The following is a 12,048-nucleotide window of genomic DNA, read 5'->3' as shown; positions in this document are numbered from 1 at the left end:
CCCAAAAATATGTCCCTGAGAGTTGTACAGCCCTTGGGAACATATGTTAGACTGTCCCCTTGCTGCACTGGGGCATCCTTGCTCTGTATGTCAGCTACTACGTACATAGGCTACCTGCACACATATATGTATGCATGTAGTTCTGTTTGAGATCCATAGTGGTGATATGTAAACATACAAAAAGTTTTAAGCTTTGCTAATGAAACCAGCTGACCCGCACAGAGCATCTGTGTGCACTTTGGGGCCGGCTGTTCCCCCTCATCCTTTCCCACTCTCTCTTGCCCCCATCCATCCTGCCCCTCCCCCTCTCTTTCCCCCTCCATCCCCCTGCACACTCTCACCGCAGTCGGCCCCACTCGCTTTCCCCTTGCCCTCTCGCTGGCTCACCTCCTCTCCCCTTGCGTGTGTCTGGCCATCCCGCCACTACCTCCTGCTCCCGGCGGCTAGGCCAGGTCGCCGCCACCACCTCGTCCTCACCAGGGATGGGACGGCCTCCCAGGCCAGGACGTCCCACTGCCTCCACCTCCCAACGGCTAGCCGAGGCCGCCGCCACCTCCTTACCCACGCCGCTGCCTCCCAGCGGCCAGCCAAGGCCGCCACCGCCTCCTTTCCCAGGATGGCCTGGCCAGGCCAGGCCGTCCCACTGCTGCCGCCTCCCAGCGGACAGCCAAGGCCGCCACCTCCTCCTCCTCACCCACCGCCGCCTCCGCCTCCCAGTGGCCATCTGAGGCCGCTGCCTCCTCCTTAACTGGGACAGCCTGCCCAGGCCAGGCCATCCCGCTGCCGCTGCCTTCACCTCCCAGCGGCCAGCCCAGGCCAGGCCATCCCACCGCCACCTCCTCAGGCTGGGCAGTGGCCCGCAGCCGCCATCATTTTGTCTTGCTCACAACTCTCTCCCCCAAGGCAGGAACTCTTGCAATGTGTCGCGAGAGTTCCGCTGCCAAATCCAGGACACACATGCCGGCTAAGAGAATTAAATATAGAGATATTTACCAGCTGAAAAAGTTTGCAATGGGGGAAAAACTTGCACAAATTCTTCATGGCACCACCTACCCTACACTGAGGGTTTCAGAGCACATGACCTGCTCACCTTCCTGGCATGACATTCTGCTTTGCATAATTGTATCCAAACTTCCCTTCATATTCATAAGAACATAAGAACAGTCCTGCTGGATCAGGCCCAAGGCTTATCTAGTTCAGCATCCCATTTCCCACCGTGAGCCACCAGATGCCTCTGAGAAGCTCACAGACAAGAGGGGAGGGCATGCCTTCTCTCCTGCTGTTGCTCCCCCGTAACTGGTATTTAGAGACATCTTGCCTCCAAGACTGGAGGTGGCCTATAGCCATCAGCCTAGTAGCCATTGATAGAACTGTCCTCCATTCAGTCGCCTGTGACTTTTGCATACCTGGAAACATTTCCTTTCCTGCAGTCTTACTTTTGGGAATGGGTAGATTTTATTTTATTTTATTTAACATATTTTATACCGCCCAAAACTTACGACTCTGGGCGGTTTACAAGATAAAAACAACATTAAAACATTAGTTAAAAACAAAAACAAGAAATTTAAAACACTACAATTTAAATTTTTTAAAAACAATATTCTAAAACAACATTAAAAACAATCAAAACAAAATGAGATGAGTAGGATCAATTCTGCAATGGCAATGAAACATGTCAGGCCACCTTTTAAAAAGGAGATAAACACAGAGTAAGGAACTTTTGAAAAGATATGTAGGCAGTTCATATAATGCAATAAATTTCAGGACAAATTACTAGGACAAACAAGTTAGAAAATGGACTCAGCAAGCAAAGCAATTACTTTGTTCCACTGACAAATTTGTTTTTTAAAGTATGTTGCAGCTAAAAATTGTTGGTTACAAGTAATAATATGAGGAAGTTACCTCCTTATCTGAGAGATGATGGTGGTGGTGGTGATGATGATGATGATGATTTATTCGAGTTCTATACTGCCCTTCCAAAAATGTCTCAGGGTGGTTTACACAGAGAAATAATAAATATATAAGATGGCTCTCTGTCCCCAAAGGGCTCACAATCTAAAAGAAACATCAGATAGACACCAGCAACAGTCACTGGAGGTACTGTGCTGGGGGTGGATAGGGCCAGTTGCTCTCCCCCTGCTAAATAAAGAGAATCACCATGTTAAAAGGTGCCTCTTTGCCAAGTTGGCAGGGGGAATTGGATCCAAAGGATCCCTTCCTCAAATGGAAGGAGTCTTTGGGTTCTTCCAGATAACAGTAACAGGCAGGATCTGCAAAGTGTGCAAGTTCGAAACACAATCTTCTTCACTGTGCAGGTGCTCCTGCAGGTTTCTGCACTCTTTCCCAACATAGTCTTATCCTCTAGCCACTTACTGAGCAAGGACTTCATGTGATTTTTGCAGTGCCACCTTCTTGCTCTCCAAGAAGCAACCATCATCCCTTTTCCCAGTTGCTGCAAAAATAGTGGGTGGATTCTTCTTCAAAATCAAGATTTGGAGGCTCTGGCAGGGAGAGCGGGCTTGCCCGCTCTCCCAGCACATGAGCACTCTTTCCCTGGGAGGCTGGATCTGCTGCCCACATGATTACCGGCTCCATCACGGAGCCAGTTGGGATGGCGGGGATCAGGGCCCACCTGGCCCATGGAAGTCCCAGGATGTGCTGTGCAAGTGCACATTCTGGGAGACCCCCCAAGGCTAGGAGGCTTGTTGTAGCCTCCCAGTTAGGGGTCAATCCATGTGTCGCCACAACGCGGTGGCACACGATCACCAAAACAGGGTTTGCAGAGTGCTCGCACCGCTAACCTAATTTTAACGGTGGGGTATTTAGGCGGGCTAGCCGCTGGTGGTTCTCATGACTGCTGGAAAGTGGGCTGGGCTCCTTTAGCCTGCTTTCCAGTGGTCATGAGAATAGCTTCTCTTGGCTTAGAGTTTGCATGAAAGCTTTGCAGATCTTGCATATCACTGTCATCCAGAAAAGCCCTTACTCCAGAAGGAAGGGCAGCTCCAGAGGAGGGGCAAGGGGGAAGGGCCCCCCAGTAGTTTGCTCCTCCACCTGCTTTCCCAATTCTGTTTCAAAAATCCAATATGTGGGACACAGCTCACCCACAATCATAAATGCACTTTGCCCATTCTGTGACCCCCACTCAATTCTTTTTTTGTGGGGGGACCACTGTCCAGAAGATGACAGTGATGACTTCTACTACTGCTATGACTAATTGTTTCTTTACAGTGCAGTGCAATTCTAAGCACATTCACACACAAATAAGTCCCACTTAGTTCAGTGGGACTGAATCCAATGTAAGGGAGGGTGCATATGATTACAGGCATAAGAATGTATGTGATAGTCCATGAAATTTGGGTCACTGGGGAATTTCATCTTGAGTGAGTTTGGATGCTTTCTTTTCTTTTCTTTTTTAAGGATCTGTGTCTGTCATTGGCTATGATTTCCCGCCTGTTACTTTGCAACTTTTTTAAAAGAAAAAAATCTATTTAATCAGGAAAGCAGTGTGTCAGGATCATGTTTTCCAGGAGTAATATCAGCCAAGATTGCACTTAGATGTGAGAGATGCCTGAAAGGTAACAGTGGTGCTTTAGAGGGAAGAGTGTTAATTGCAAAACGTTGGGATATGAAAATGAACTGAAATGATACCACACACTTCACAGTAAACTGCGGAAAGGAAAGAGAGTTTGCTACACTGCATGCCTTCAAGGCACATAACTTATTAGAGAATGAAGAAAAAACGATTAGGTGCTTTATTATAAATGCTTCAGGTTTGCCCATTACTATTCACCCTGCCTTCTTTCATTTTCAAAGCATGAATCCAATCCATTTCAACCTGAATACTGCCTGTTGTTGTCTTTTTGTTTCTGGGGAGGAAAAGTCATTTTTGTGTATATAAATTGATCTAACAAAGCAACACTGTGTTTCTCTTTGTGCCACATATTTTCTTTCCACTCAAATGTCTTCTCTTCATCAACTACATATCAGTAGCTCAAGGTTTCCTGGGGCTTGGAGCAAGCGGGGTGGGGGGGGGGAGATTTCCATTATATAATATTTACAATGAAAAATCAGTCTGCTGTGAGAGTGGAAGCAGAGAAAGGGAGAGGCGGCAAGGTGAAAGCCAATGGCTTAGGGTCCACAGAAGCCTGGGTGCAAGGTAGCACCTATGACCAAACAGAACAATATGTCATGGCTGTAAATGCATGGAGCACATCACCACTGGTGTGTCACTGAAAAAGCTATACCAATAGCGATTACAAGGGGTGAAGAAATGTTGGCTCAGTTTATCAGCCAGATGAAATATTTTATTCGTCAAGCTACATTGGTACATTACTCGTCAGGACTTTTTGCACTTGTCAGGCATCATTTTTCACTCATCACAGACTAGTGGGTTAGTGGATTTCTGCAGCCCTGACAAACACCACAAATGGTCATCCTTACTCTCAGCATATCTTGGGTAAGTAATTACCCTGGCTTAGCACACATCATTAAAAAAATGTATTTCATACTTTATAAGCAATCCTGTCCCCTCCCACAGTGCCATGGGTTCAATCTTGATGAACAGAAAATATAGGGACAAGACTCTAACTATAGTACAAACTCCAGCACAAAGGCACAACAGAATTATCAGGCATGGGTAAACAGAAAATGAGATCCCAGAATCCAGAAACATAGAGAAGGAAATTCTTTTGGATGTTCAATAGCCTCCACCCCCACCCCCTGCTCCTCTGTTGTGAATGTCCTCCTTTTGAACTACAATAAAAGTTGCTTACACTAGATTTAGACATTGCCTGTGGTAGTAATAAAAGATACTGGAAAGAATTCTTTAGTCTACTGGCACCAATAAAAAAAAATACTAAAGCAATAAAATGTTTTATATTTTGTGGGTGGCTCTGAAGAGCTGCACCAAAACTGCCCGAGTCATATGTACTGATTATTTTTTGATTTATTAAAGTAATGGATCTGCCTGAAGGGACATTCTTTAACTGAAAGGACTGAACAGTGTACATTAGAGAAAAATATTTTTTTTGAAGGAGCTAGCTAAATGGCAATTTCTTTTTTCCGCATGGAAATTGTTAGAGAAAAGAGAAACAAAATCTGGGCTACATCCTCAGGTGAAATTTATCACTGATCTTGCAGTAGGAAGTATGAGATTTTGTAATTAGATACTTCAACATAGAAATGGGAATGATTTAGCTTCATATTCACTTACTAACATTCCCTTAGGCCATTCCCGATGGAGATTGTTTGCTGATTCAGCATTCCTGATACACTCAAACTGTTGTGTACTGCCTCTTTAAAAGCCATGTCCAGAAGACCTCGGAATGAAACAAGCAATGTGAGGTAACTAGAGGAACAGTTCTAGTTTTGCAGCAGAAGTATGTACAGGTGGCTGAGTTTGTACAATCTCCTGTGAGGACTGACTTCTGTTTGGGACCAACAACTAAAGACAGGTCTCAAATTAGTTGTATTGTTGCTTTGCCAATCTAACTTTTACTGCCTGGAACTTTTCCAGTGGCACCATTCACACTTAATGGGAAACCAGAGTTGAAGGGGCCAGTGATTGCCAGACCTGAATGTATGTTACTCCAGTCCTGTCCAGAAAGTGATCCAAGGTTTTGCTTGGCAACTTCCAATTTGAACCTCGGGTTGTAGTGAGTTTGCTGCTCATACAGCTTGGGCCCTGGGTATTTAAGAGAACGTTTTCTTCATCATGAACCCCACTGCCCATTGAGATAATCCAGGAGAGGTCCGTCTGCATTTGCCACCGGCTCATCTGGCGGCTACTCAGGGACGGGCTTTCTCCGTTGCTGCCCCAAGGCTTTGGAATACACTCCCTAGTGAAATAAGAGCCTCCCCATCTTTGACAATTTTAAAAAAGTCTTTAAAGACACATCTGTTCACCCAAGCTTTTAACTGATATTGTTTTGATGTTTTAATGTTGTTTTCAGAATACTGTTTTTAAAAAATGTTTAAATTGTTGTGTTTTAAATTTCTTGTTTTTGTTTTTAACTAACGTTTTACCTTTGTTTTTATCTTGTTTTAAACTGCCCAGAGATGTAAGCTTAGGGCGGTATAAATATACAATCAATCAATCAATCAATCAATCAAACATGTGAATGCAGATCTGCAGGCTGCGTTTGCTGTAGCTGGAGTTGAGAGAGGAAGCTCTGCTCTCTCTGGGCGTGTTTGACTGTCCAGGCTGTTCCCGGACAGTTCCCCCTCCTCTTTGTGGACCCTCTTTGTGTTCCCCCTCCTCTTTGTCCCTGACTTCAGAGAGCCTCCTGTCTCCCTGACAGGAGAGCAGTGGGGGGAGCAGATGACCCACGGTTCCAATGGTCCAATGGACTCGTGGTTCCATGTTATGTGCAAATACGGCCAGTAAGTGTAAGCAAAAAATAGTTGAGTTATTGGAAGAAGGCTATTAGAAGAAGGCTACTACCCTCTTGTGTCCAGCGTAAACAATATTAGACCTAGGACAATCCCATGCTGACTCATGATAGTCCAAATTAGGGAATCTGACTTCTAACCTTATCCTCTAGATTAGGGATTAGCAATTTCAGTATAGATGGTGCAGTCTGAATGAGTGGCCATTTCACATCTCCTTAATTTGGATATTTTTTGCCTCATAATCTTCCAAATATCCATCATGTGCATGTGTACATTCCTTCCTTTAATTATCCATAAACTGTTTCCTCAAAGATGCTTTAAATGTGCTATTCCATTTCCTCCCAGGTTTTGTCCTAGAGGAAATCTGGAGAAGGTGTGGAGGAATTATCAAAAACTGTGCATGTTTGCTTCTTTGTTATGGACAGTGAGTCATCAATGGATAGAGACCGACACCACTACACTGCTGTACCCCGTACTGTACCAGTATACCCCATTACAATCATGAACCTCCCTCCCCAGTTTAGTCTCCAGGGAGTATCCAATCAGCAGTTGATCTCTGGGAAGAAAGTGGCCTCAAGAAAGCTGCTCTGGAGCATTTTGCTTTCTGACTGCACTAGACTCCTGCAGTGTGAAATTTTGTTTGTATAGACATAAAGGATATAGCAACAAGCTACTTCCTATTCCCACCAAGCCTTGCCAACTACCAAGCATTTTACCTGTGATTTTCAGATGTCATATCACTTTTCTGCCACAATTCTCAGATGCAAGTACAGTTTCCAGATTCAACATCAATGAATGTTTGGATTGACTTGAGGCAGGTAGCTTTGGCAATAAGTCAGCTAAAATGGCAGAATTAATCTCAGGCTTGATGCTGGCCAGAGTCAAGGTGTATTGCCTGTTCTCAATTAGGTTGATGCACTATGGTCAGTGAATAATTAGTTTCTGCACTGGGGTGGGGGTGGAGAACCAATCCTCCTCATTTTTTGTCTGAATAATTTGAATAAAGTTGTGGCCCGTTTTTACTCCAATTATTTGCCTTGTGTCTTCATTTGGGTCTGGGTGCAACAGAACACTTGCAGTCCACAACAACAATTACTTCCAATATTATTTCCACTATTATCCAAGGGTGGATCACATACTCCGTAGCATTCTACAGGTGTTTTGAACACTGTGGGAGTTGCTGCATCTTCCAAATGCAAGTTGCCATCCTATCATGCAACTCCCTTCTGCAATTTTGGCATTTCTGCAAATGTGCTCTATGCAACTTGCATTTGGAAGAAACTGTGTACAAAACACCCCCAGAACGATACATGATATGTGAGCCACTATTTCCATTATTTTAATCACTGCCCATGTTTCGCTGCATTGTCTGTGGGCCACTATATGCAGGAAGTGGGCAACCTCCGTAACTTAAGAGACTTTAGTGCTCTTAACATTATGGCAGCAGAGAGGAAGCCACCAGCTGAACCTTTAAGCTAGAGATTGAAACTGGGACCAGGGGAGGAACCACCATTGGGCAAATGGGTTCAAAGAATGCGGGCCGCCACCAATCAAGATGCGAGCGTGGCCCCAGACATGCTCCCGCATCTGACATCAGACGCGGGGGTGCTATTACAGTCCCAAACGGGGCCGTGCAGCCCTGTTTGGAGCCGAAATCAGCCTGCACTGCATTGGCAGCAGTGACTATAGTGACTATAAACTAAAAACCTGACTAAACAGGTATGTTTTTAGGTCCTTCTTAAAAAAATATTCGGAGAAGGGGAAACTATGTTTTTGTTAGGAAGCACATTCCAGAGTCCCAGGGCAACTCTAGAAAAGGCCTGGTTTCAAGGTTTTTAGTTTATAGTTTTAAAGCTTCAGTTTTAGAGTTTGTACTGTATTTTAAATTGTTTTAATTATGTTAATGTTTTAGTGATTTTTATATTGTCAACTGCCCAGAGACTTTTTTCTATGGGGCAATATATAAATGTACTAAATAAATAATAAAATAAATACTGAGTGTTGTTTTTAAGATTCTATAGACTTCAGATAGGGGAAGTCCCAACCATATCTTTCCTGGTTAATGTGACTGGAATGCTCTTCTTTGTGTTCTTATTGGTTCCAATAACTGACGGAGATGGACCAACAGTCTGACTTAGTACAAGGCAGCTTCAGATGATCAGCTATACAAAAACAGGGCTCACTGAGGACATTCTGAAAATGAGGATATAGTCCCCGCCCTACCAGTAATAGCTACTGATACTCTTTATTTAGGATTTTTGAAATTAATCCTAGTACAGTTTAGAACTTCTAGTAGGATTAATGCTGCATTTACATCTAGTGGCAATGAATTCCATAGGTCCAATGCAAAATCGTATATATTAGGGAGATGTATTAATAAAGATGACATTATAAAGATCAGCCCCCTAAGCATCCTTAAGTCTGGTAGTTCTAATTTTAAAACCTTCCCATTAACATGTAGATGGATGTACTCATTTGCCAGTACACCCACAGGCTGTGTTAGAGTTACAGAACTGAGCACAATCTGTTGCTAAAGGTGTGAGCAGAGAAAAATTGGCTCCCACAATTCGTTTGCAAACAACCTGCTACAGACAAATGCAGTGCTTGTCTTGAACTGAAATACACTTATAACGAGTGGAAGTGCTTTAGAAATAATGCTTTAATAATGAGTTTGGATCTCAAGTGCCTTTGAATATATTTGAAAATCCATAACTTCTACTGTGCTATGCAGCATTTTCTCTGTGAGATTGAATTTGGGAGCTTGATAGGATGCTCAGCTAATGGTGGTTTAATAACTGATTGACTGAAGAAAACAAAAGCATGCAAGGCCCTAAAACAATATGAATGAATTGAGATCCGTTGCAGAGGTCCACTTAAGCACTAAAGCTGTGCAAAATGAGCCTGTAATGGTACTTGAGGATAATTGAGTGCTGTTTTAAATACTGCAGTTCTGTATTAAGTGCATATATTGCACAAACATTGATAGAGTTGTTTGGCATCGTCCCAACTTCATGTTATTTTAATTGAAATTTACAGTAGAGCTATTGATTTTCCCCCCCTTTGTACTTACAACAGGTGCTATAATAGCAATGGTATCAAATGCAAAACAGTCCCAGTGTTGTGCCATTTGGGGCCAGAACTCGAAACTTTTACTCAGCAGGACAACTAGACCAAGACAAAGACCCCTGGCTGTGCAATGTACACACTTAAGGCAGAATCTGGGTTCTAAAAAGAAAGTCTCAGCTTTTTCATTTGAGATCCCTAGCCCTCACCCAGAACTATAGATCGCAGGGCTCCCAGCAGGGGGTGGGGTGGGGGTTAAACTACTTAAATTCTGTATCTTAGACAGCAGAGGCTTGTCCTACAATGACAAATACAATGAATATTTATATACCACTTTTCAACAAAAGTTCCCAAAGCAATTACATAGGAACCATAGGAAGCTGCTTTCTACTGAGTTAGACTATTGTTCCGTCTAGCTCAGTATTGTACTCTCCACAGACTGGCAGTGGCAGGTTTACTTACAAACAAACAAACAAACAAACAAACAAACAAACAAACAAACAAATGAAATGGCTCCCTGTCCCCTAAAGGACTCACAGTCTTAAAAAAGAAATATAAGATTGACACCAGCAACAGCCACTGGAGGGATGCTGTGCTGGGGATGAACAGGGCCAGTTGCTCTCCCCCTGCTAAATAAAGACAATCACGACTCTTTGGGAATCGCTATTTGCTCTGTTAGCAGGGGACATCCTAATGAGCTGGATTGAGGGCACCACATAAGGAACATAGGAAGCGGCTTATTCAGAGGCAGACCATTGGACATCTACCTCCGTATTGTTGACGTGGCTTCTCCAAGGTTGCAGGCAGGAGTCTCTCTCAGCCCTATCTTGGAGATGCCAGCGATGGAACTTGGAACCTTCTGCATGCAAGCATGCAGATGCTCTTCCCAGAGCAGCCCCATCCCCTATGGGGAATATCTTACAGTGCTCACACTGTTCCTAAGAGACGCAGCAGCTTCTGGTTTCTGGCTGTATGGTTGTGCCTATTTCTTCCATCCTGTCCTGCCCCTGCGTTCATGAGCGCCTGTGTTGCCTGCAGGCTAGCTATTCTTCAGGGAGAACCGTGCTGTCTGCACAGCTCTACCTGATGAATGGCCAACCTGCAGGCAGCATGGTTCTCATTGATGCAAGGGCAGGATGGGAGAAACTGTCACAGTTGGGCTCCTGGGAACCAGAGGCAGCTGTTCCTCATCGGGCACCTCTATGGGTCATTAGAAGCTGCTGCTGAGTTTAGATATGCCCTACAATATAATTTCTATCTGACACCTCCCTAGAGATCAGTGGGCAACAGGGATTTAAATACACAGAGACAAGCAACAAAGGCAAGAGCTATTGCAAGCTCGAGCTCCACAATTGCCAGAGCATCCAACAAGGACAAATACCTAGAGGGCCACTTGGAAATACCAAAGTCTGCATCAGGATAACCAACAATAGTTTTTGCTAGAGAAAAAGAAAGGGAGTAGAACATATTCAGAATTTCAACAAATGGGCTATGTTTAAAAATATATATATCAAAGAAAACACAGGCCTTGGAAAATATATACCAGGAGGGATAAGGCTAAAATGTGAGAGATGTTGCTATAGCAATGAGATAGCTGCATCTCAGAGGCTCCTTTGAGGGTAATCTGCCTGCCCCAGAGACCTTACATTCTTGGGCATATACCACATAGGAACTTTTCACACAGCCTGAATCTATACAAAGTTTAATCTGCATTAATACATGGGTCAAACCTGCAATTGAGCATAAAGTGTGAAAAATTCCATGCTGCTTGTAGCACTCCACAATCTTTAAAGAGAAATAATCACAATAATGTGGTGAAATGGGATATGTTACACACCATCTGGCAGCTGTACAAACAAAAAAAGAAGATCCTTAATACACGCTTGGGAACCTGTTGATTACACTGCACATCCAACGCTAGACATTTTGCTAACTGGATCATGGATAATTTAATAAGTTAGAGAGGGACTGCCCGACGCAGTTATTTGGCCTTTTCATTTGGCAGTGCATCCTTCTGAAAACACTTCCTTGGGTCTATGGTGAACAGGTGCTGCATACATTCCAGACACAGGAAACCTGAAGTCATTGCATTTCTATAATGCCAGGAATCCTGATAGGATCCTATATTGTAGGGGTGCTGACTACCTTTTTTTTTCCTTCGTAAGTGGAGAGTACTTGGATTACAAATTTCCACATCCCCATTGCAGCTGACAAAACCTTCCTTTTACTCAAGAAAGATTGTTGCTCTTAGGAATGTGATTTTTGTGTGTATGTAATATAAAGGAAAACAGGAACATTATTGAGAGCATGTGAACTGTGTGTGTGTGTGTGTGTGTGTGTGTGTGTGTGTGTGTGTGTGTGTAGGGGGGCATCTTTAAAAACAAGCACATGTAGGATATTGCTAGAGTGACTGATTTTTTTAAAAAAAAAACAACCATATATTTTAAACAGATGAGTCTTGCACTATACATACAAAAGTCTCCAAAGTGTCTTGACAGAATAAGTCCTTTACGGTTAGCTTTTTCAGCACTCAGACATAACGACCAATCATCAGGTTTTTCCACTCTTACAGATATCTTCCTTTATGGTACATCC

The sequence above is a fragment of the Hemicordylus capensis genome, chromosome 3, assembly GCF_027244095.1.
Source record: "Hemicordylus capensis ecotype Gifberg chromosome 3, rHemCap1.1.pri, whole genome shotgun sequence".
In the NCBI taxonomy this organism is placed as follows: Eukaryota; Metazoa; Chordata; class Lepidosauria; order Squamata; family Cordylidae; genus Hemicordylus; species Hemicordylus capensis.
Note: the sequence above shows the minus strand (reverse complement) of the source record.